Below are 24,261 nucleotides of genomic sequence, written 5' to 3'. Positions count from 1 at the left end.
TTTCAACTGTTTTACAGTTGAATACTACTTTTCAGTGAATTCCGGTGGTTTAAAACACTGGTTTCATGTGAACTAACTCTATTTCAAGGATTTCTGCAGTGTACAACATCATTTCTAGACTAGAGACTTACATTTTGATATCTTTTATAGATGTTCTCTCACTATTCTGTGATATTCATTAGTATTTGCTCTGAATGACTACTGATTTCTAGCTGTTTCCTATAACGGGCCTTCTTTTCTACTTGTGGGACTTCACCACATGTAGAAACAACTTTATGTACTCTTCTCTGGACTTGTGAAGCAATATAAACTTGTCTTTCAACTGTTTTACAGTTGAATACTACTTTTCAGTGAATTCTGTTGGTTTGAAACACTGGTTTCATGTGAACTAAATCTATTTCAAGGATTTCTGCAGTGTACAACATCTTTTCTAGACTAGAGACTTACATTTTGATGTCTTTTACATTTGTTCTCTCACTATTCTGTTATATTCATTAGTATTTGCTCTGAATGACTACTGATTTCTAGCTGTTTCCCATAATGGGCCTTCTTTTCTACTTGTGGGACTTCACCACATGTAGAAACAACTTTATACACTCTTCTCTGAACTTGAGAAGCTATACACACTTGTCTTTCAACTGTTTTGCAGTTAAATACTACCTTTCAGTGAATTCTGGTGGTTTCAAACACTGGTTTCATGTGAACTAACTCTATTTCAAGGATTTCTGCAGTGTACAACATCCTTTCTAGACTCGAGACTTACATTTTGATGTCTTTTACACTTGTTCTCTCACTATTCTGTGATATTCATTAGTATTTGCTCTGAATGACTACTGATTTCTAGCTGTTTCCTATAATGGGCCTTCTTTTCTACTTGTGGGACTTCACCACATGTAGAAACTACTTTATACACTCTTCTCTGGACTTGCGAAGCTATATAAACTTGTCTTTCAACTGTTTTACAGTTGAATACTACTTTTCAGTGAATTCCGGTGGTTTGAAACACTGGTTTCATGTGAACTAACTCTATTTCAAGGATTTCTGCATTGTAAAACATCCTTTCTAGACTACAGACTTACATTTTGATGTCTTTTACATTTGTTCTCTCACTATTCTGTTATATTCATTAGTATTTGCTCTGAATGACTACTGATTTCTAGCTGTTTCCCATAATGGGCCTTCTTTTCTACTTGTGGGACTTCACCACATGTAGAAACACTTTATACACTCTTCTCTTAATTTGAGAAGTTATACACACATGTCTTTCAACTGTTTTACAGTTGAATACTACTTTTCAGTGAATTCTGGTGGTTTCAAACACTGGTTTCATGTGAACTAACTCTATTTCAAGGATTTCTGCAGTGTACAACATCCTTTCTAGACTAGAGACTTACATTTAGATGTCTTTTACACTTGTTCTCTCACTATTCTGTGATATTCATTAGTATTTGCTCTGAATGACTACTGATTTCTAGCTGTTTCCTATAATGGGCCTTCTTTTCTACTTGTGGGACTTCACCACATGTAGAAACTACTTTATACACTCTTCTCTGGACTTGCGAAGCTATATAAACTTGTCTTTCAACTGTTTTACAGTTGAATACTACTTTTCAGTGAATTCCGGTGGTTTGAAACACTGGTTTCATGTGAACTAAATCTATTTCAAGGATTTCTGCAGTGTACAACATCCTTTCTAGACTAGAGACTTACATTTTGGTGTCTTTTACACTTGTTCTCTCACTATTCTGTATTATTCATTAGTATTTCCTATGAATGACTACTGATTTCTAGCTGTTTCCTATAATGGGCCTTCTTTTGTACTTGTGGGACTTCAACACATGTAGAAACAACTTTATACATTCTTCTCTGAACTTGAGAAGCTATATACACTTGTCTTTCAACTGTTTTACAGTTAAACACTACTTTTCAGTGAATTACGGTGGTTTGAAACACTGGTTTCATGTGAACTAACTCTATTTCAAGGAGTTCTGCAGTGTACAACATCCTTTCTAGACCAGAGACTTACATTTTGATGTCTTTTACACTTGTTCTCTCACTATTCTGTGACAGTCATTATTATTTGCTCTGAATTACTAATGCTTTCTTGCAGTGTCCTATAATGGGCCTTCTGGTATACTTGTGGGACTTCACCACATGTGGAAACAACTTTATATACACTTCTCTGAACTTGTGAATCTATATAAACTTGTCTTTCAACTGTTGTACAGTTGAATACTACTTTTCAGTGAATTCTGGTGGTTTCAAACACTGGTTTCATGTGAACTAACTCTATTTCAAGGATTTGTGCAGTGTACAACATCCTTTCTAGACTAGAGACTTACATTTTGATGTCTTTTACACTTGTTCTCTCACTATTCTGTGATATTCATTAGTATTTGCTCTGAATGACTACTGATTTCTAGCTGTTTCCTATAATGGGCCTTCTTTTCTACTTGTGGGACTTCACCACATGTAGAAACTACTTGATACACTCTTCTCTGGACTTGCGAAGCTATACACACTTGTCTTTCAACTGTTTTACAGTTGAATACTACTTTTCAGTGAATTCTGGTGGTTTCAAACACTGGTTTCATGTGAACTAACTCTATTTCAAGGATTTGTGCAGTGTACAACATCCTTTCTAGACTAGAGACTTACATTTTGAAGTCTTTTACACTTGTTCTCTCACTATTCTGTGATATTCATTAGTATTTGCTCTGAATGACTACTGATTTTGAGCTGCTTCCCATAATGTGCCTTCTTTTCTACTTGTGGGACTTCACCACATGTAGAAACAACTTGATACACTCTTCTCTGAACTTGAGAAGCTATACACACTTGTCTTTCAACTATTTTATACTTGAATACTACTTTTCAGTGAATTACGGTGGTTTGAAACACTGGTTTCATGTGAACTAACTCTATTTCAAGGAGTTCTGCAGTGTACAACATCCTTTCTAGACCAGAGACTTACATTTTGATGTCTTTTACACTTGTTCTCTCACTATTCTGTGACAGTCATTATTATTTGCTCTGAATTACTAATGCTTTCTTGCAGTGTCCTATAATGGGCCTTCTGGTATACTTGTGGGACTTCACCACATGTGGAAACAACTTTATATACACTTCTCTGAACTTGTGAATCTATATAAACTTGTCTTTCAACTGTTGTACAGTTGAATACTACTTTTCAGTGAATTCCGGTGGTTTGAAACACTGGTTTCATGTGAACTAACTCTATTTCAAGGATTTCTTCAGTGTACAACATCCTTTCTAGCCTAGAAACTTACATTTTGATGGTTTTCCACTTGTTCTCTCACTATTCTGTGATATTCATTAGTATTTGCTCTGAATGACTACTGATTTCTAGCTGTTTCCTATAATGGGCCTTCTTTTCTACTTGTGGGACCTCACCAAATGTAGAAACTACTTTATACACTCTTCTCTAGACTTGCGAAGCTATGTAAACTTGTCTTTCAACTGTTTAACAGTTAAATACTACTTTTCAGTGAATTCAGTTGGTTTGAAACACTGGTTTCATGTGAACTAACTCTATCTCAAGGATTTCTGCAGTGTAAAACATCCTTTCTAGACTACAGACTTACATTTTGATGTCTTTTACATTTGTTCTCTCACTATTCTGTTATATTCATTAGTATTTGCTCTGAATGACTACTGATTTCTAGCTGTTTCCTATAATGTGCATTCTTTTCTACTTGTGGGACTTCACCACATGTAGAAAGAACTTTATGTACTCTTCTCTGGACTTGTGAAGCTATATAAAATTGTCTTTCAACTGTTTTACAGTTGAATACTACTTTTCAGTGAATTCTGTTGGTTTGAAACACTGGTTTCATGTGAACTAAATCTATTTCAAGGATTTCTGCAGTGTACAACATCCTTTCTAGACTAGAGACTTACATTTTGATGTCTTTTACACTTGTTCTCTCACTATTCTGTGATATTCATTAGTATTTGCTCTGAAATACTACTGATTTCTAGCTGTTTCCCATAATGGGCCTTCTTTTCTACTTGTGGGACTTCACCATATGTAGAAAAAACTTGATACACTCTTCTCTGAACCTGAGAAGCTATACACACTTGTCTTTCAACTGTTTTACAGTTGAATACTACTTTTCAGTGAATTCCGGTGGTTTAAAACACTGGTTTCATGTGAACTAACTCTATTTCAAGGATTTCTGCAGTGTACAACATCATTTCTAGACTAGAGACTTACATTTTGATATCTTTTATAGATGTTCTCTCACTATTCTGTGATATTCATTAGTATTTGCTCTGAATGACTACTGATTTCTAGCTGTTTCCTATAACGGGCCTTCTTTTCTACTTGTGGGACTTCACCACATGTAGAAACAACTTTATGTACTCTTCTCTGGACTTGTGAAGCAATATAAACTTGTCTTTCAACTGTTTTACAGTTGAATACTACTTTTCAGTGAATTCTGTTGGTTTGAAACACTGGTTTCATGTGAACTAAATCTATTTCAAGGATTTCTGCAGTGTACAACATCTTTTCTAGACTAGAGACTTACATTTTGATGTCTTTTACATTTGTTCTCTCACTATTCTGTTATATTCATTAGTATTTGCTCTGAATGACTACTGATTTCTAGCTGTTTCCCATAATGGGCCTTCTTTTCTACTTGTGGGACTTCACCACATGTAGAAACAACTTTATACACTCTTCTCTGAACTTGAGAAGCTATACACACTTGTCTTTCAACTGTTTTGCAGTTAAATACTACCTTTCAGTGAATTCTGGTGGTTTCAAACACTGGTTTCATGTGAACTAACTCTATTTCAAGGATTTCTGCAGTGTACAACATCCTTTCTAGACTAGAGACTTACATTTTGATGTCTTTTACACTTGTTCTCTCACTATTCTGTGATATTCATTAGTATTTGCTCTGAATGACTACTGATTTCTAGCTGTTTCCTATAATGGGCCTTCTTTTCTACTTGTGGGACTTCACCACATGTAGAAACTACTTTATACACTCTTCTCTGGACTTGCGAAGCTATATAAACTTGTCTTTCAACTGTTTTACAGTTGAATACTACTTTTCAGTGAATTCCGGTGGTTTGAAACACTGGTTTCATGTGAACTAACTCTATTTCAAGGATTTCTGCATTGTAAAACATCCTTTCTAGACTACAGACTTACATTTTGATGTCTTTTACATTTGTTCTCTCACTATTCTGTTATATTCATTAGTATTTGCTCTGAATGACTACTGATTTCTAGCTGTTTCCCATAATGGGCCTTCTTTTCTACTTGTGGGACTTCACCACATGTAGAAACACTTTATACACTCTTCTCTTAATTTGAGAAGTTATACACACATGTCTTTCAACTGTTTTACAGTTGAATACTACTTTTCAGTGAATTCTGGTGGTTTCAAACACTGGTTTCATGTGAACTAACTCTATTTCAAGGATTTCTGCAGTGTACAACATCCTTTCTAGACTAGAGACTTACATTTAGATGTCTTTTACACTTGTTCTCTCACTATTCTGTGATATTCATTAGTATTTGCTCTGAATGACTACTGATTTCTAGCTGTTTCCTATAATGGGCCTTCTTTTCTACTTGTGGGACTTCACCACATGTAGAAACTACTTTATACACTCTTCTCTGGACTTGCGAAGCTATATAAACTTGTCTTTCAACTGTTTTACAGTTGAATACTACTTTTCAGTGAATTCCGGTGGTTTGAAACACTGGTTTCATGTGAACTAAATCTATTTCAAGGATTTCTGCAGTGTACAACATCCTTTCTAGACTAGAGACTTACATTTTGGTGTCTTTTACACTTGTTCTCTCACTATTCTGTATTATTCATTAGTATTTCCTATGAATGACTACTGATTTCTAGCTGTTTCCTATAATGGGCCTTCTTTTGTACTTGTGGGACTTCAACACATGTAGAAACAACTTTATACATTCTTCTCTGAACTTGAGAAGCTATATACACTTGTCTTTCAACTGTTTTACAGTTAAACACTACTTTTCAGTGAATTACGGTGGTTTGAAACACTGGTTTCATGTGAACTAACTCTATTTCAAGGAGTTCTGCAGTGTACAACATCCTTTCTAGACCAGAGACTTACATTTTGATGTCTTTTACACTTGTTCTCTCACTATTCTGTGACAGTCATTATTATTTGCTCTGAATTACTAATGCTTTCTTGCAGTGTCCTATAATGGGCCTTCTGGTATACTTGTGGGACTTCACCACATGTGGAAACAACTTTATATACACTTCTCTGAACTTGTGAATCTATATAAACTTGTCTTTCAACTGTTGTACAGTTGAATACTACTTTTCAGTGAATTCTGGTGGTTTCAAACACTGGTTTCATGTGAACTAACTCTATTTCAAGGATTTGTGCAGTGTACAACATCCTTTCTAGACTAGAGACTTACATTTTGATGTCTTTTACACTTGTTCTCTCACTATTCTGTGATATTCATTAGTATTTGCTCTGAATGACTACTGATTTCTAGCTGTTTCCTATAATGGGCCTTCTTTTCTACTTGTGGGACTTCACCACATGTAGAAACTACTTGATACACTCTTCTCTGGACTTGCGAAGCTATACACACTTGTCTTTCAACTGTTTTACAGTTGAATAGTACTTTTCAGTGAATTCTGGTGGTTTCAAACACTGGTTTCATGTGAACTAACTCTATTTCAAGGATTTGTGCAGTGTACAACATCCTTTCTAGACTAGAGACTTACATTTTGATGTCTTTTACACTTGTTCTCTCACTATTCTGTGATATTCATTAGTATTTGCTCTGAATGACTACTGATTTCTAGCTGTTTCCTATAATGGGCCTTCTTTTCTACTTGTGGGACTTCACCAAATGTAGAAACTACTTTATACACTCTTCTCTAGACTTGCGAAGCTATATAAACTTGTCTTTCAACTGTTTTACACTTAAATACTACTTTTCAGTGAATTCAGTTGGTTTGAAACACTGGTTTCATGTGAACTAACTCTATTTCAAGGATTTCTGCAGTGTAAAACATCCTTTCTAGACTACAAACTTACATTTTGATGTCTTTTACATTTTTTCTCTCACTATTCTGTGATATTCATTAGTATTTGCTCTGAAATACTACTGATTTCTAGCTGTTTCCCATAATGGGCCTTCTTTTCTACTTGTGGGACTTCACCATATGTAGAAACAACTTGATACACTCTTCTCTGAACCTGAGAAGCTATACACACTTGTCTTTCAACTGTTTTACAGTTGAATACTACTTTTCAGTGAATTCCGGTGGTTTAAAACACTGGTTTCATGTGAACTAACTCTATTTCAAGGATTTCTGCAGTGTACAACATCATTTCTAGACTAGAGACTTACATTTTGATATCTTTTATAGTTGTTCTCTCACTATTCTGTGATATTCATTAGTATTTGCTCTGAATGACTACTGATTTCTAGCTGTTTCCTATAACGGGCCTTCTTTTCTACTTGTGGGACTTCACCACATGTAGAAACAACTTTATGTACTCTTCTCTGGACTTGTGAAGCAATATAAACTTGTCTTTCAACTGTTTTACAGTTGAATACTACTTTTCAGTGAATTCTGTTGGTTTGAAACACTGGTTTCATGTGAACTAAATCTATTTCAAGGATTTCTGCAGTGTACAACATCTTTTCTAGACTAGAGACTTACATTTTGATGTCTTTTACATTTGTTCTCTCACTATTCTGTTATATTCATTAGTATTTGCTCTGAATGACTACTGATTTCTAGCTGTTTCCCATAATGGGCCTTCTTTTCTACTTGTGGGACTTCACCACATGTAGAAACTACTTTATACACTCTTCTCTGGACTTGCGAAGCTATATAAACTTGTCTTTCAACTGTTTTACAGTTGAATACTACTTTTCAGTGAATTCCGGTGGTTTGAAACACTGGTTTCATGTGAACTAAATCTATTTCAAGGATTTCTGCAGTGTACAACATCCTTTCTAGACTAGAGACTTACATTTTGATGTCTTTTACACTTGTTCTCTCACTATTCTTTGATATTCATTAGTATTTGCTCTGAATGACTACTGATTTCGAGCTGCTTCCTATAATGGGCCTTCTTTTCTACTTGTGGGACTTCACCACATGTAGAAACAACTAGAGACACTCTTTTCTGAACTTGAGAAGCTATACGCACTTGTCTTTCAACTATTTTACAGTTGAATACTACTTTTCAGTGAATTCTGGTGGTTTCAAACACTGGTTTCATGTGAACTAACTCTATATCAAGGATTTGTGCAGTGTACAACATCATTTCTAGACTAGAGACTTACATTTTGATATCTTTTATAGTTGTTCTCTCACTATTCTGTGATATTCATTAGTATTTGCTCTGAATGACTACTGATTTCTAGCTGTTTCCTATAACGGGCCTTCTTTTCTACTTGTGGGACTTCACCACATGTAGAAACAACTTTATGTACTCTTCTCTGGACTTGTGAAGCAATATAAACTTGTCTTTCAACTGTTTTACAGTTGAATACTACTTTTCAGTGAATTCTGTTGGTTTGAAACACTGGTTTCATGTGAACTAAATCTATTTCAAGGATTTCTGCAGTGTACAACATCTTTTCTAGACTAGAGACTTACATTTTGATGTCTTTTACATTTGTTCTCTCACTATTCTGTTATATTCATTAGTATTTGCTCTGAATGACTACTGATTTCTAGCTGTTTCCCATAATTGGCCTTCTTTTCTACTTGTGGGACTTCACCACATGTAGAAACTACTTTATACACTCTTCTCTGGACTTGCGAAGCTATATAAACTTGTCTTTCAACTGTTTTACAGTTGAATACTACTTTTCAGTGAATTCCGGTGGTTTGAAACACTGGTTTCATGTGAACTAAATCTATTTCAAGGATTTCTGCAGTGTACAACATCCTTTCTAGACTAGAGACTTACATTTTGATGTCTTTTACACTTGTTCTCTCACTATTCTTTGATATTCATTAGTATTTGCTCTGAATGACTACTGATTTCGAGCTGCTTCCTATAATGGGCCTTCTTTTCTACTTGTGGGACTTCACCACATGTAGAAACAACTAGAGACACTCTTTTCTGAACTTGAGAAGCTATACGCACTTGTCTTTCAACTATTTTACAGTTGAATACTACTTTTCAGTGAATTCTGGTGGTTTCAAACACTGGTTTCATGTGAACTAACTCTATATCAAGGATTTGTGCAGTGTACAACATCCTTTCTAGACTAGAGACTTACATTTTGATGTCTTTTACGCTTGTTCTCTCACTATTCTGTGATATTAATTAGTATTTGCTCTGAATGACTACTGATTTCTAGCTGTTTCCTATAATGGGCCTTCTTTTCTACTTGTGGGACTTCACCACATGTAGAAACTACTTTATACACTCTTCTCTAGACTTGCGAAGCTATGTAAACTTGTCTTTCAACTGTTTTACAGTTAAATACTACTTTTCAGTGAATTCTGTTGGTTTGAAACACTGGTTTCATGTGAAGTAACTCTATTTCAAGGATTTCTGCAGTGTAAAACATCCTTTCCAGACTAGAGACTTACATTTTGGTGTCTTTTACACTTGTTCTCTCACTATTCTGTATTATTCATTAGTATTTCCTATGAATGACTACTGATTTCTAGCTGTTTCCTATAATGGGCCTTCTTTTGTACCTGTGGGACTTCACCACATGTAGAAACAACTTTATACATTCTTCTCTGAACTTGAGAAGCTATATACACTTGTCTTTCAACTGTTTTACAGTTAAACACTACTTTTCAGTGAATTACGGTGGTTTGAAACACTGGTTTCATGTGAACTAACTCTATTTCAAGGATTTCTGCAGTGTAAAACATCCTTTCTAGACTACAGACTTACATTTTGATGTCTTTTACATTTGTTCTCTCACTATTCTGTTATATTCATTAGTATTTGCTCTGAATGACTACTGATTTCTAGCTGTTTCCTATAATGGGCCTTCTTTTCTACTTGTGGGACCTCACCAAATGTAGAAACTACTTTATACACTCTTCTCTAGACTTGCGAAGCTATGTAAACTTGTCTTTCAACTGTTTAACAGTTAAATACTACTTTTCAGTGAATTCAGTTGGTTTGAAACACTGGTTTCATGTGAACTAACTCTATTTCAAGGATTTCTGCAGTGTAAAACATCCTTTCTAGACTACAGACTTACATTTTGATGTCTTTTACATTTGTTCTCTCACTATTCTGTTATATTCATTAGTATTTGCTCTGAATGACTACTGATTTCTAGCTGTTTCCTATAATGTGCATTCTTTTCTACTTGTGGGACTTCACCACATGTAGAAACAACTTTATGTACTCTTCTCTGGACTTGTGAAGCTATATAAAATTGTCTTTCAACTGTTTTACAGTTGAATACTACTTTTCAGTGAATTCTGGTGGTTTCAAACACTGGTTTCATGTGAACTAAATCTATTTCAAGGATTTCTGCAGTGTACAACATCCTTTCTAGACTAGAGACTTACATTTTGATGTCTTTTACACTTGTTCTCTCACTATTCTGTGATATTCATTAGTATTTGCTCTGAAATACTACTGATTTCTAGCTGTTTCCCATAATGGGCCTTCTTTTCTACTTGTGGGACTTCACCATATGTAGAAACAACTTGATACACTCTTCTCTGAACCTGAGAAGCTATACACACTTGTCTTTCAACTGTTTTACAGTTGAATACTACTTTTCAGTGAATTCTGGTGGTTTCAAACACTGGTTTCATGTGAACTAACTCTATTTCAAGGATTTGTGCAGTGTACAACATCCTTTCTAGACTAGAGACTTACATTTTGATGTCTTTTACACTTGTTCTCTCACTATTCTGTGATATTCATTAGTATTTGCTCTGAATGACTACTGATTTCTAGCTGTTTCCTATAATGGGCCTTCTTTTCTACTTGTGGGACTTCACCACATGTAGAAACTACTTGATACACTCTTCTCTGGACTTGCGAAGCTATACACACTTGTCTTTCAACTGTTTTACAGTTGAATACTACTTTTCAGTGAATTCTGGTGGTTTCAAACACTGGTTTCATGTGAACTAACTCTATTTCAAGGATTTGTGCAGTGTACAACATCCTTTCTAGACTAGAGACTTACATTTTGATGTCTTTTACACTTGTTCTCTCACTATTCTGTGATATTCATTAGTATTTGCTCTGAATGACTACTGATTTCTAGCTGTTTCCTATAATGGGCCTTCTTTTCTACTTGTGGGACTTCACCACATGTAGAAACTACTTTATACACTCTTCTCTAGACTTGCGAAGCTATATAAACTTGTCTTTCAACTGTTTTACACTTAAATACTACTTTTCAGTGAATTCAGTTGGTTTGAAACACTGGTTTCATGTGAACTAACTCTATTTCAAGGATTTCTGCAGTGTAAAACATCCTTTCTAGACTACAGAGTTACATTTTGATGTCTTTTACATTTGTTCTCTCACTATTCTGTTATATTCATTAGTATTTGCTCTGAATGACTACTGATTTTGAGCTGCTTCCCATAATGTGCCTTCTTTTCTACTTGTGGGACTTCACCACATGTAGAAACAACTTGATACACTCTTCTCTGAACTTGAGAAGCTATACACACTTGTCTTTCAACTATTTTATACTTGAATACTACTTTTCAGTGAATTACGGTGGTTTGAAACACTGGTTTCATGTGAACTAACTCTATTTCAAGGAGTTCTGCAGTGTACAACATCCTTTCTAGACCAGAGACTTACATTTTGATGTCTTTTGCACTTGTTCTCTCACTATTCTGTGACAGTCATTATTATTTGCTCTGAATTACTAATGCTTTCTTGCAGTGTCCTATAATGGGCCTTCTGGTATACTTGTGGGACTTCACCACATGTGGAAACAACTTTATATACACTTCTCTGAACTTGTGAATCTATATAAACTTGTCTTTCAACTGTTGTACAGTTGAATACTACTTTTCAGTGAATTCCGGTGGTTTGAAACACTGGTTTCATGTGAACTAACTCTATTTCAAGGATTTCTTCAGTGTACAACATCCTTTCTAGCCTAGAAACTTACATTTTGATGGTTTTCCACTTGTTCTCTCACTATTCTGTGATATTCATTAGTATTTGCTCTGAATGACTACTGATTTCTAGCTGTTTCCTATAATGGGCCTTCTTTTCTACTTGTGGGACCTCACCAAATGTAGAAACTACTTTATACACTCTTCTCTAGACTTGCGAAGCTATGTAAACTTGTCTTTCAACTGTTTAACAGTTAAATACTACTTTTCAGTGAATTCAGTTGGTTTGAAACACTGGTTTCATGTGAACTAACTCTATCTCAAGGATTTCTGCAGTGTAAAACATCCTTTCTAGACTACAGACTTACATTTTGATGTCTTTTACATTTGTTCTCTCACTATTCTGTTATATTCATTAGTATTTGCTCTGAATGACTACTGATTTCTAGCTGTTTCCTATAATGTGCATTCTTTTCTACTTGTGGGACTTCACCACATGTAGAAAGAACTTTATGTACTCTTCTCTGGAATTGTGAAGCTATATAAAATTGTCTTTCAACTGTTTTACAGTTGAATACTACTTTTCAGTGAATTCTGTTGGTTTGAAACACTGGTTTCATGTGAACTAAATCTATTTCAAGGATTTCTGCAGTGTACAACATCCTTTCTAGACTAGAGACTTACATTTTGATGTCTTTTACACTTGTTCTCTCACTATTCTGTGATATTCATTAGTATTTGCTCTGAAATACTACTGATTTCTAGCTGTTTCCCATAATGGGCCTTCTTTTCTACTTGTGGGACTTCACCATATGTAGAAACAACTTGATACACTCTTCTCTGAACCTGAGAAGCTATACACACTTGTCTTTCAACTGTTTTACAGTTGAATACTACTTTTCAGTGAATTCCGGTGGTTTAAAACACTGGTTTCATGTGAACTAACTCTATTTCAAGGATTTCTGCAGTGTACAACATCATTTCTAGACTAGAGACTTACATTTTGATATCTTTTATAGATGTTCTCTCACTATTCTGTGATATTCATTAGTATTTGCTCTGAATGACTACTGATTTCTAGCTGTTTCCTATAACGGGCCTTCTTTTCTACTTGTGGGACTTCACCACATGTAGAAACAACTTTATGTACTCTTCTCTGGACTTGTGAAGCAATATAAACTTGTCTTTCAACTGTTTTACAGTTGAATACTACTTTTCAGTGAATTCTGTTGGTTTGAAACACTGGTTTCATGTGAACTAAATCTATTTCAAGGATTTCTGCAGTGTACAACATCTTTTCTAGACTAGAGACTTACATTTTGATGTCTTTTACATTTGTTCTCTCACTATTCTGTTATATTCATTAGTATTTGCTCTGAATGACTACTGATTTCTAGCTGTTTCCCATAATGGGCCTTCTTTTCTACTTGTCGGACTTCACCACATGTAGAAACAACTTTATACACTCTTCTCTGAACTTGAGAAGCTATACACACTTGTCTTTCAACTGTTTTGCAGTTAAATACTACTTTTCAGTGAATTCTGGTGGTTTCAAACACTGGTTTCATGTGAACTAACTCTATTTCAAGGATTTGTGCAGTGTACAACATCCTTTCTAGACTAGAGACTTACATTTTGATGTCTTTTACACTTGTTCTCTCACTATTCTGTGATATTCATTAGTATTTGCTCTGAATGACTACTGATTTCTAGCTGTTTCCTATAATGGGCCTTCTTTTCTACTTGTGGGACTTCACCACATGTAGAAACTACTTTATACACTCTTCTCTGGACTTGCGAAGCTATATAAACTTGTCTTTCAACTGTTTTACAGTTGAATACTACTTTTCAGTGAATTCCGGTGGTTTGAAACACTGGTTTCATGTGAACTAACTCTATTTCAAGGATTTCTGCATTGTAAAACATCCTTTCTAGACTACAGACTTACATTTTGATGTCTTTTACATTTGTTCTCTCACTATTCTGTTATATTCATTAGTATTTGCTCTGAATGACTACTGATTTCTAGCTGTTTCCCATAATGGGCCTTCTTTTCTACTTGTGGGACTTCACCACATGTAGAAACACTTTATACACTCTTCTCTTAATTTGAGAAGTTATACACACATGTCTTTCAACTGTTTTACAGTTGAATACTACTTTTCAGTGAATTCTGGTGGTTTCAAACACTGGTTTCATGTGAACTAACTCTATTTCAAGGATTTCTGCAGTGTACAACATCCTTTCTAGACTAGAGACTTACATTTAGATGTCTTTTACACTTGTTCTCTCACTATTCTGTGATATTCATTAGTATTTGCTCTGAATGACTACTGATTTCTAGCTGTTTCCTATAATGGGCCTTCTTTTCTACTTGTGGGACTTCACCACATGTAGAAACTACTTTATACACTCTTCTCTGGACTTGCGAAGCTATATAAACTTGTCTTTCAACTGTTTTACAGTTGAATACTACTTTTCAGTGAATTCCGGTGGTTTGAAACACTGGTTTCATGTGAACTAAATCTATTTCAAGGATTTCTGCAGTGTACAACATCCTTTCTAGACTAGAGACTTACATTTTGATGTCTTTTACACTTGTTCTCTCACTATTCTTTGATATTCATTAGTATTTGCTCTGAATGACTACTGATTTCGAGCTGCTTCCTATAATGGGCCTTCTTTTCTACTTGTGGGACTTCACCACATGTAGAAACAACTTGAGACACTCTTTTCTGAACTTGAGAAGCTATACGCACTTGTCTTTCAACTATTTTACAGTTGAATACTACTTTTCAGTGAATTCTGGTGGTTTCAAACACTGGTTTCATGTGAACTAACTCTATATCAAGGATTTGTGCAGTGTACAACATCCTTTCTAGACTAGAGACTTACATTTTGATGTCTTTTACGCTTGTTCTCTCACTATTCTGTGATATTAATTAGTATTTGCTCTGAATGACTACTGATTTCTAGCTGTTTCCTATAATGGGCCTTCTTTTCTACTTGTGGGACTTCACCACATGTAGAAACTACTTTATACACTCTTCTCTAGACTTGCGAAGCTATGTAAACTTGTCTTTCAACTGTTTTACAGTTAAATACTACTTTTCAGTGAATTTTGTTGGTTTGAAACACTGGTTTCATGTGAAGTAACTCTATTTCAAGGATTTCTGCAGTGTAAAACATCCTTTCCAGACTAGAGACTTACATTTTGGTGTCTTTTACACTTGTTCTCTCACTATTCTGTATTATTCATTAGTATTTCCTATGAATGACTACTGATTTCCAGCTGTTTCCTATAATGGGCCTTCTTTTGTACTTGTGGGACTTCACCACATGTAGAAACAACTTTATACATTCTTCTCTGAACTTGAGAAGCTATATACACTTGTCTTTCAACTGTTTTACAGTTAAACACTACTTTTCAGTGAATTACGGTGGTTTGAAACACTGGTTTCATGTGAACTAACTCTATTTCAAGGAGTTCTGCAGTATACAACATCCTTTCTAGACCAGAGACTTACATTTTGATGTCTTTTACACTTGTTCTCTCACTATTCTGTGACAGTCATTATTATTTGCTCTGAATTACTAATGCTTTCTTGCAGTGTCCTATAATGGGCCTTCTGGTATACTTGTGGGACTTCACCACATGTGGAAACAACTTTATATACACTTCTCTGAACTTGTGAATCTATATAAACTTGTCTTTCAACTGTTGTACAGTTGAATACTACTTTTCAGTGAATTCTGGTGGTTTCAAACACTGGTTTCATGTGAACTAACTCTATTTCAAGGATTTGTGCAGTGTACAACATCCTTTCTAGACTAGAGACTTACATTTTGATGTCTTTTACACTTGTTCTCTCACTATTCTGTGATATTCATTAGTATTTGCTCTGAATGACTACTGATTTCTAGCTGTTTCCTATAATGGGCCTTCTTTTCTACTTGTGGGACTTCACCAAATGTAGAAACTACTTTATACACTCTTCTCTAGACTTGCGAAGCTATATAAACTTGTCTTTCAACTGTTTTACACTTAAATACTACTTTTCAGTGAATTCAGTTGGTTTGAAACACTGGTTTCATGTGAACTAACTCTATTTCAAGGATTTCTGCAGTGTAAAACATCCTTTCTAGACTACAAACTTACATTTTGATGTCTTTTACATTTTTTCTCTCACTATTCTGTGATATTCATTAGTATTTGCTCTGAAATACTACTGATTTCTAGCTGTTTCCCATAATGGGCCTTCTTTTCTACTTGTGGGACTTCACCATATGTAGAAACAACTTGATACACTCTTCTCTGAACCTGAGAAGCTATACACACTTGTCTTTCAACTGTTTTACAGTTGAATACTACTTTTCAGTGAATTCCGGTGGTTTAAAACACTGGTTTCATGTGAACTAACTCTATTTCAAGGATTTCTGCAGTGTACAACATCATTTCTAGACTAGAGACTTACATTTTGATATCTTTTATAGTTGTTCTCTCACTATTCTGTGATATTCATTAGTATTTGCTCTGAATGACTACTGATTTCTAGCTGTTTCCTATAACGGGCCTTCTTTTCTACTTGTGGGACTTCACCACATGTAGAAACAACTTTATGTACTCTTCTCTGGACTTGTGAAGCAATATAAACTTGTCTTTCAACTGTTTTACAGTTGAATACTACTTTTCAGTGAATTCTGTTGGTTTGAAACACTGGTTTCATGTGAACTAAATCTATTTCAAGGATTTCTGCAGTGTACAACATCTTTTCTAGACTAGAGACTTACATTTTGATGTCTTTTACATTTGTTCTCTCACTATTCTGTTATATTCATTAGTATTTGCTCTGAATGACTACTGATTTCTAGCTGTTTCCCATAATGGGCCTTCTTTTCTACTTGTGGGACTTCACCACATGTAGAAACTACTTTATACACTCTTCTCTGGACTTGCGAAGCTATATAAACTTGTCTTTCAACTGTTTTACAGTTGAATACTACTTTTCAGTGAATTCCGGTGGTTTGAAACACTGGTTTCATGTGAACTAAATCTATTTCAAGGATTTCTGCAGTGTACAACATCCTTTCTAGACTAGAGACTTACATTTTGATGTCTTTTACACTTGTTCTCTCACTATTCTTTGATATTCATTAGTATTTGCTCTGAATGACTACTGATTTCGAGCTGCTTCCTATAATGGGCCTTCTTTTCTACTTGTGGGACTTCACCACATGTAGAAACAACTAGAGACACTCTTTTCTGAACTTGAGAAGCTATACGCACTTGTCTTTCAACTATTTTACAGTTGAATACTACTTTTCAGTGAATTCTGGTGGTTTCAAACACTGGTTTCATGTGAACTAACTCTATATCAAGGATTTGTGCAGTGTACAACATCATTTCTAGACTAGAGACTTACATTTTGATATCTTTTATAGTTGTTCTCTCACTATTCTGTGATATTCATTAGTATTTGCTCTGAATGACTACTGATTTCTAGCTGTTTCCTATAACGGGCCTTCTTTTCTACTTGTGGGACTTCACCACATGTAGAAACAACTTTATGTACTCTTCTCTGGACTTGTGAAGCAATATAAACTTGTCTTTCAACTGTTTTACAGTTGAATACTACTTTTCAGTGAATTCTGTTGGTTTGAAACACTGGTTTCATGTGAACTAAATCTATTTCAAGGATTTCTGCAGTGTACAACATCTTTTCTAGACTAGAGACTTACATTTTGATGTCTTTTACATTTGTTCTCTCACTATTCTGTTATATTCATTAGTATTTGCTCTGAATGACTACTGATTTCTAGCTGTTTCCCATAATGGGCCTTCTTTTCTACTTGTGGGACTTCACCACATGTAGAAACTACTTTATACACTCTTCTCTGGACTTGCGAAGCTATATAAACTTGTCTTTCAACTGTTTTACAGTTGAATACTACTTTTCAGTGAATTCCGGTGGTTTGAAACACTGGTTTCATGTGAACTAAATCTATTTCAAGGATTTCTGCAGTGTACAACATCCTTTCTAGACTAGAGACTTACATTTTGATGTCTTTTACACTTGTTCTCTCACTATTCTTTGATATTCATTAGTATTTGCTCTGAATGACTACTGATTTCGAGCTGCTTCCTATAATGGGCCTTCTTTTCTACTTGTGGGACTTCACCACATGTAGAAACAACTAGAGACACTCTTTTCTGAACTTGAGAAGCTATACGCACTTGTCTTTCAACTATTTTACAGTTGAATACTACTTTTCAGTGAATTCTGGTGGTTTCAAACACTGGTTTCATGTGAACTAACTCTATATCAAGGATTTGTGCAGTGTACAACATCCTTTCTAGACTAGAGACTTACATTTTGATGTCTTTTACGCTTGTTCTCTCACTATTCTGTGATATTAATTAGTATTTGCTCTGAATGACTACTGATTTCTAGCTGTTTCCTATAATGGGCCTTCTTTTCTACTTGTGGGACTTCACCACATGTAGAAACTACTTTATACACTCTTCTCTAGACTTGCGAAGCTATGTAAACTTGTCTTTCAACTGTTTTACAGTTAAATACTACTTTTCAGTGAATTCTGTTGGTTTGAAACACTGGTTTCATGTGAAGTAACTCTATTTCAAGGATTTCTGCAGTGTAAAACATCCTTTCCAGACTAGAGACTTACATTTTGGTGTCTTTTACACTTGTTCTCTCACTATTCTGTATTATTCATTAGTATTTCCTATGAATGACTACTGATTTCTAGCTGTTTCCTATAATGGGCCTTCTTTTGTACCTGTGGGACTTCACCACATGTAGAAACAACTTTATACATTCTTCTCTGAACTTGAGAAGCTATATACACTTGTCTTTCAACTGTTTTACAGTTAAACACTACTTTTCAGTGAATTACGGTGGTTTGAAACACTGGTTTCATGTGAACTAACTCTATTTCAAGGAGTTCTGCAGTGTACAACATCCTTTCTAGACCAGAGACTTACATTTTGATGTCTTTTACACTTGTTCTCTCACTATTCTGTGACAGTCATTATTATTTGCTCTGAATTACTAATGCTTTCTTGCAGTGTCCTATAATGGGCCTTCTGGTATACTTGTGGGACTTCACCACATGTGGAAACAACTTTATATACACTTCTCTGAACTTGTGAATCTATATAAACTTGTCTTTCAACTGTTGTACAGTTGAATACTACTTTTCAGTGAATTCCGGTGGTTTGAAACACTGGTTTCATGTGAACTAACTCTATTTCAAGGATTTCTTCAGTGTACAACATCCTTTCTAGCCTAGAAACTTACATTTTGATGGTTTTCCACTTGTTCTCTCACTATTCTGTGATATTCATTAGTATTTGCTCTGAATGACTACTGATTTCTAGCTGTTTCCTATAATGGGCCTTCTTTTCTACTTGTGGGACCTCACCAAATGTAGAAACTACTTTATACACTCTTCTCTAGACTTGCGAAGCTATGTAAACTTGTCTTTCAACTGTTTAACAGTTAAATACTACTTTTCAGTGAATTCAGTTGGTTTGAAACACTGGTTTCATGTGAACTAACTCTATCTCAAGGATTTCTGCAGTGTAAAACATCCTTTCTAGACTACAGACTTACATTTTGATGTCTTTTACATTTGTTCTCTCACTATTCTGTTATATTCATTAGTATTTGCTCTGAATGACTACTGATTTCTAGCTGTTTCCTATAATGTGCATTCTTTTCTACTTGTGGGACTTCACCACATGTAGAAAGAACTTTATGTACTCTTCTCTGGACTTGTGAAGCTATATAAAATTGTCTTTCAACTGTTTTACAGTTGAATACTACTTTTCAGTGAATTCTGTTGGTTTGAAACACTGGTTTCATGTGAACTAAATCTATTTCAAGGATTTCTGCAGTGTACAACATCCTTTCTAGACTAGAGACTTACATTTTGATGTCTTTTACACTTGTTCTCTCACTATTCTGTGATATTCATTAGTATTTGCTCTGAAATACTACTGATTTCTAGCTGTTTCCCATAATGGGCCTTCTTTTCTACTTGTGGGACTTCACCATATGTAGAAACAACTTGATACACTCTTCTCTGAACCTGAGAAGCTATACACACTTGTCTTTCAACTGTTTTACAGTTGAATACTACTTTTCAGTGAATTCCGGTGGTTTAAAACACTGGTTTCATGTGAACTAACTCTATTTCAAGGATTTCTGCAGTGTACAACATCATTTCTAGACTAGAGACTTACATTTTGATATCTTTTATAGATGTTCTCTCACTATTCTGTGATATTCATTAGTATTTGCTCTGAATGACTACTGATTTCTAGCTGTTTCCTATAACGGGCCTTCTTTTCTACTTGTGGGACTTCACCACATGTAGAAACAACTTTATGTACTCTTCTCTGGACTTGTGAAGCAATATAAACTTGTCTTTCAACTGTTTTACAGTTGAATACTACTTTTCAGTGAATTCTGTTGGTTTGAAACACTGGTTTCATGTGAACTAAATCTATTTCAAGGATTTCTGCAGTGTACAACATCTTTTCTAGACTAGAGACTTACATTTTGATGTCTTTTACATTTGTTCTCTCACTATTCTGTTATATTCATTAGTATTTGCTCTGAATGACTACTGATTTCTAGCTGTTTCCCATAATGGGCCTTCTTTTCTACTTGTCGGACTTCACCACATGTAGAAACAACTTTATACACTCTTCTCTGAACTTGAGAAGCTATACACACTTGTCTTTCAACTGTTTTGCAGTTAAATACTACTTTTCAGTGAATTCTGGTGGTTTCAAACACTGGTTTCATGTGAACTAACTCTATTTCAAGGATTTGTGCAGTGTACAACATCCTTTCTAGACTAGAGACTTACATTTTGATGTCTTTTACACTTGTTCTCTCACTATTCTGTGATATTCATTAGTATTTGCTCTGAATGACTACTGATTTCTAGCTGTTTCCTATAATGGGCCTTCTTTTGTACTTGTGGGACTTCACCACATGTAGAAACAACTTTATACATTCTTCTCTGAACTTGAGAAGCTATATACACTTGTCTTTCAACTGTTTTACAGTTAAATACTACTTTTCAGTGAATTACGGTGGTTTGAAACACTGGTTTCATGTGAACTAACTCTATTTCAAGGAGTTCTGCAGTGTACAACATCCTTTCTACACTAGAGACTTACATTTTGATGTCTTTTACACTTGTTCTCTCACTATTCTGTGATAGTCATTAGTATTTGCTCTGAATTACGAATGCTTTCTTGCAGTGTCCTATAATGGGCCTTCTGGTATACTTGTGGGACTTCACCACATGTGGAAACAACTTTATATACTCTTCTCTGAACTTGTGAATCTATATAAACTTGTCTTTCAACTGTTTTACAGTTGAATACTACTTTTCAGTGAATTCCGGTGGTTTGAAACACTGGTTTCATGTGAACTAACTCTATTTCAAGGATTTCTTCAGTGTACAACATCCTTTCTAGCCTAGAAACTTACATTTTGATGGTTTTCCACTTGTTCTCACACAATTCTATGATATTCATTAGTATTTGCTCTGAAATACTACTGATTTCTAGCTGTTTCCCTTAATGGGCCTTCTTTTCTACTTGTGGGACTTCACCAAATGTAGAAACAACTTTATACACTCTTCTCTGAACTTGAGAAGCTATACACACTTGTCTTTCAACTGTTTTACAGTTGAATACTACTTTTCAGTGAATTCTGGTGGTTTCAAACACTGGTTTCATGTGAACTAACTCTATTTCAAGGATTTGTGCAGTGTACAACATCCTTTCTAGACTAGAGACTTACATTTTGATGTCTTTTACACTTGTTCTCTCATTATTCTGTGATATTCATTAGTATTTGCTCTGAATGACTACTGATTTCTAGCTGTTTCCTATAATGGGCCTTCTTTTTACTTGTGGGACTTCACCACATGTAGAAACTACTTGATACACTCTTCTCTGGATTTGCGAAGCTATACACACTAGTCTTTCAACTGTTTTACAGTTGAATACTACTTTTCAGTGAATTCTGGTGGTTTCAAACACTGGTTTCATGTGAACTAACTCTATTTCAAGGATTTGTGCAGTGTACAACATCCTTTCTAGACTAGAGACTTACATTTTGATGTCTTTTACACTTGTTCTCTCACTATTCTGTGATATTAATTAGTATTTGCTCTGAATGACTACTGATTTCTAGCTGTTTCCTATAATGGGCCTTCTTTTCTACTTGTGGGACTTCACCACATGTAGAAACTACTTTATACACTCTTCTATAGACTTGCGAAGCTATGTAAACTTGTCTTTCAACTCTTTTACAGTTAAATACTACATTTCAGTGAATTCTGTTGGTTTGAAACACTGGTTTCATGTGAACTAACTCTATTTCAAGGATTTCTGCAGTGTAAAACATCCTTTCCAGACTAGAGACTTACATTTTGGTGTCTTTTACACTTGTTCTCTCTCTATTCTGTATTACTCATTAGTATTTGCTATGAATGACTACTGATTTCTAGCTGTTTCCTATACTGGGCCTTCTTTTCTACTTGTGGGACTTCACCACATGTAGAAACAACTTTATACATTCTTCTCTGAACTTGAGAAGCTATATACACTTGTCTTTCAACTGTTTAACAGTTAAATATTACATTTAAGTGAATTCCGGTGGTTTGAAACACTGGTTTCATGTGAACTAACTCTATTTCAAGGAGTTCTGCAGTGTACAACATCCTTTCTAGAATAGACACTTACATTTTGATGTCTTTTACACTTGTTCTCTCACTATTCTGTGATATTCATTAGTATTTGCTCTGAATTACTAATGCTTTCTTGCAGTGTCCTATAATGGGCCTTCTGGTATACTTGTGGGACTTCACCACATATGGAAACAACTTTATATACTCTTCCCTGAACTTGTGAATCTATATAAACTTGTCTTTCAACTGTTTTCCAGTTGAATACTACTTTTCAGTGAATTCCGGTGGTTTGAAACACTGGTTTCATGTGAACTAACTCTATTTCAAGGATTTGTGCAGTGTACAACATCCTTTCTAGCCTAGAAACTTACATTTTGATGGTTTTCCACTTGTACTCACACAATTCTATGATATTCATTAGTATTTCCTCTGAATTACTACTGATTTCTAGCTGTTTCCTATAAAGGGCCTTCTGCTCTACTTGTGGGACTTCACCACATGTAGAAACAACTTTATACACTCTTCTCTGGACTTGCGAAGCTATATAAACTTGTCTTTCAACTGCTTTACAGTTACATATTACTTTTCAGTGAATTCTGGTGGTTTCAAACACTGGTTTCTTGTGAACTAACTCTATTTCAAGGATTTGTGCAGTGTACAACATCCTTTCTAGACTAGAGACTTACATTTTGATGTCTTTTACACTTGTTCTCTCACTATTCTGTGATATTCATTAGTATTTGCTCTGAATGACTTCTGATTTCTAGCTGTTTCCTATAATGTGCATTCTTTTCCACTTGTGGGACTTCACCACATGTAGAAACAACTTTATGTACTCTTCTCTGGACTTGTGAAGCTATATAAACTTGTCTTTCTACTGTTTTACAGTTGAATACTACTTTTCAGTGAATTCTGGTGGTTTCAAACACTGGTTTCAAGTGAACTAAATCTATTTGAAGGATTTCTGCAGTGTACAACATCCTTTCTAGACTAGAGACTTACATTTTGATGTCTTTTACACTTGTTCTCTCACTATTCTGTGATATTCATTAGTATTTGCTCTGAATGACTACTGATTTCTAGCTGTTTCCTATAATGGGCCTTCTTTTCTACTTGTGGGACTTCACCATATGTAGAAACAACTTTATGTACTCTTCTCAGGACTTGTGAAGCTATATAAACTTGTCTTTCAACTGTTTTACAGTTGAATACTACTTTTCAGTGAATTCCGGTGGTTTGAAACACTGGTTTCATGTGAACTAACTCTATTTCAAGGATTTCTTCAGTGTACAACATCCTTTCTAGCCTAGAAACTTACATTTTGATGGTTTTCCACTTGTTCTCACACAATTCTATGATATTCATTAGTATTTGCTCTGAAATACTACTGATTTCTAGCTGTTTCCCTTAATGGGCCTTCTTTTCTACTTGTGGGACTTCA

Source organism: Cnephaeus nilssonii (assembly GCF_951640355.1).
Source record: "Cnephaeus nilssonii genome assembly, chromosome: 12".
NCBI lineage: Eukaryota > Metazoa > Chordata > Mammalia > Chiroptera > Vespertilionidae > Cnephaeus > Cnephaeus nilssonii.
The sequence above is the reverse complement of the archived record's forward strand: the minus strand, read 5'-3'. Positions refer to the sequence as shown.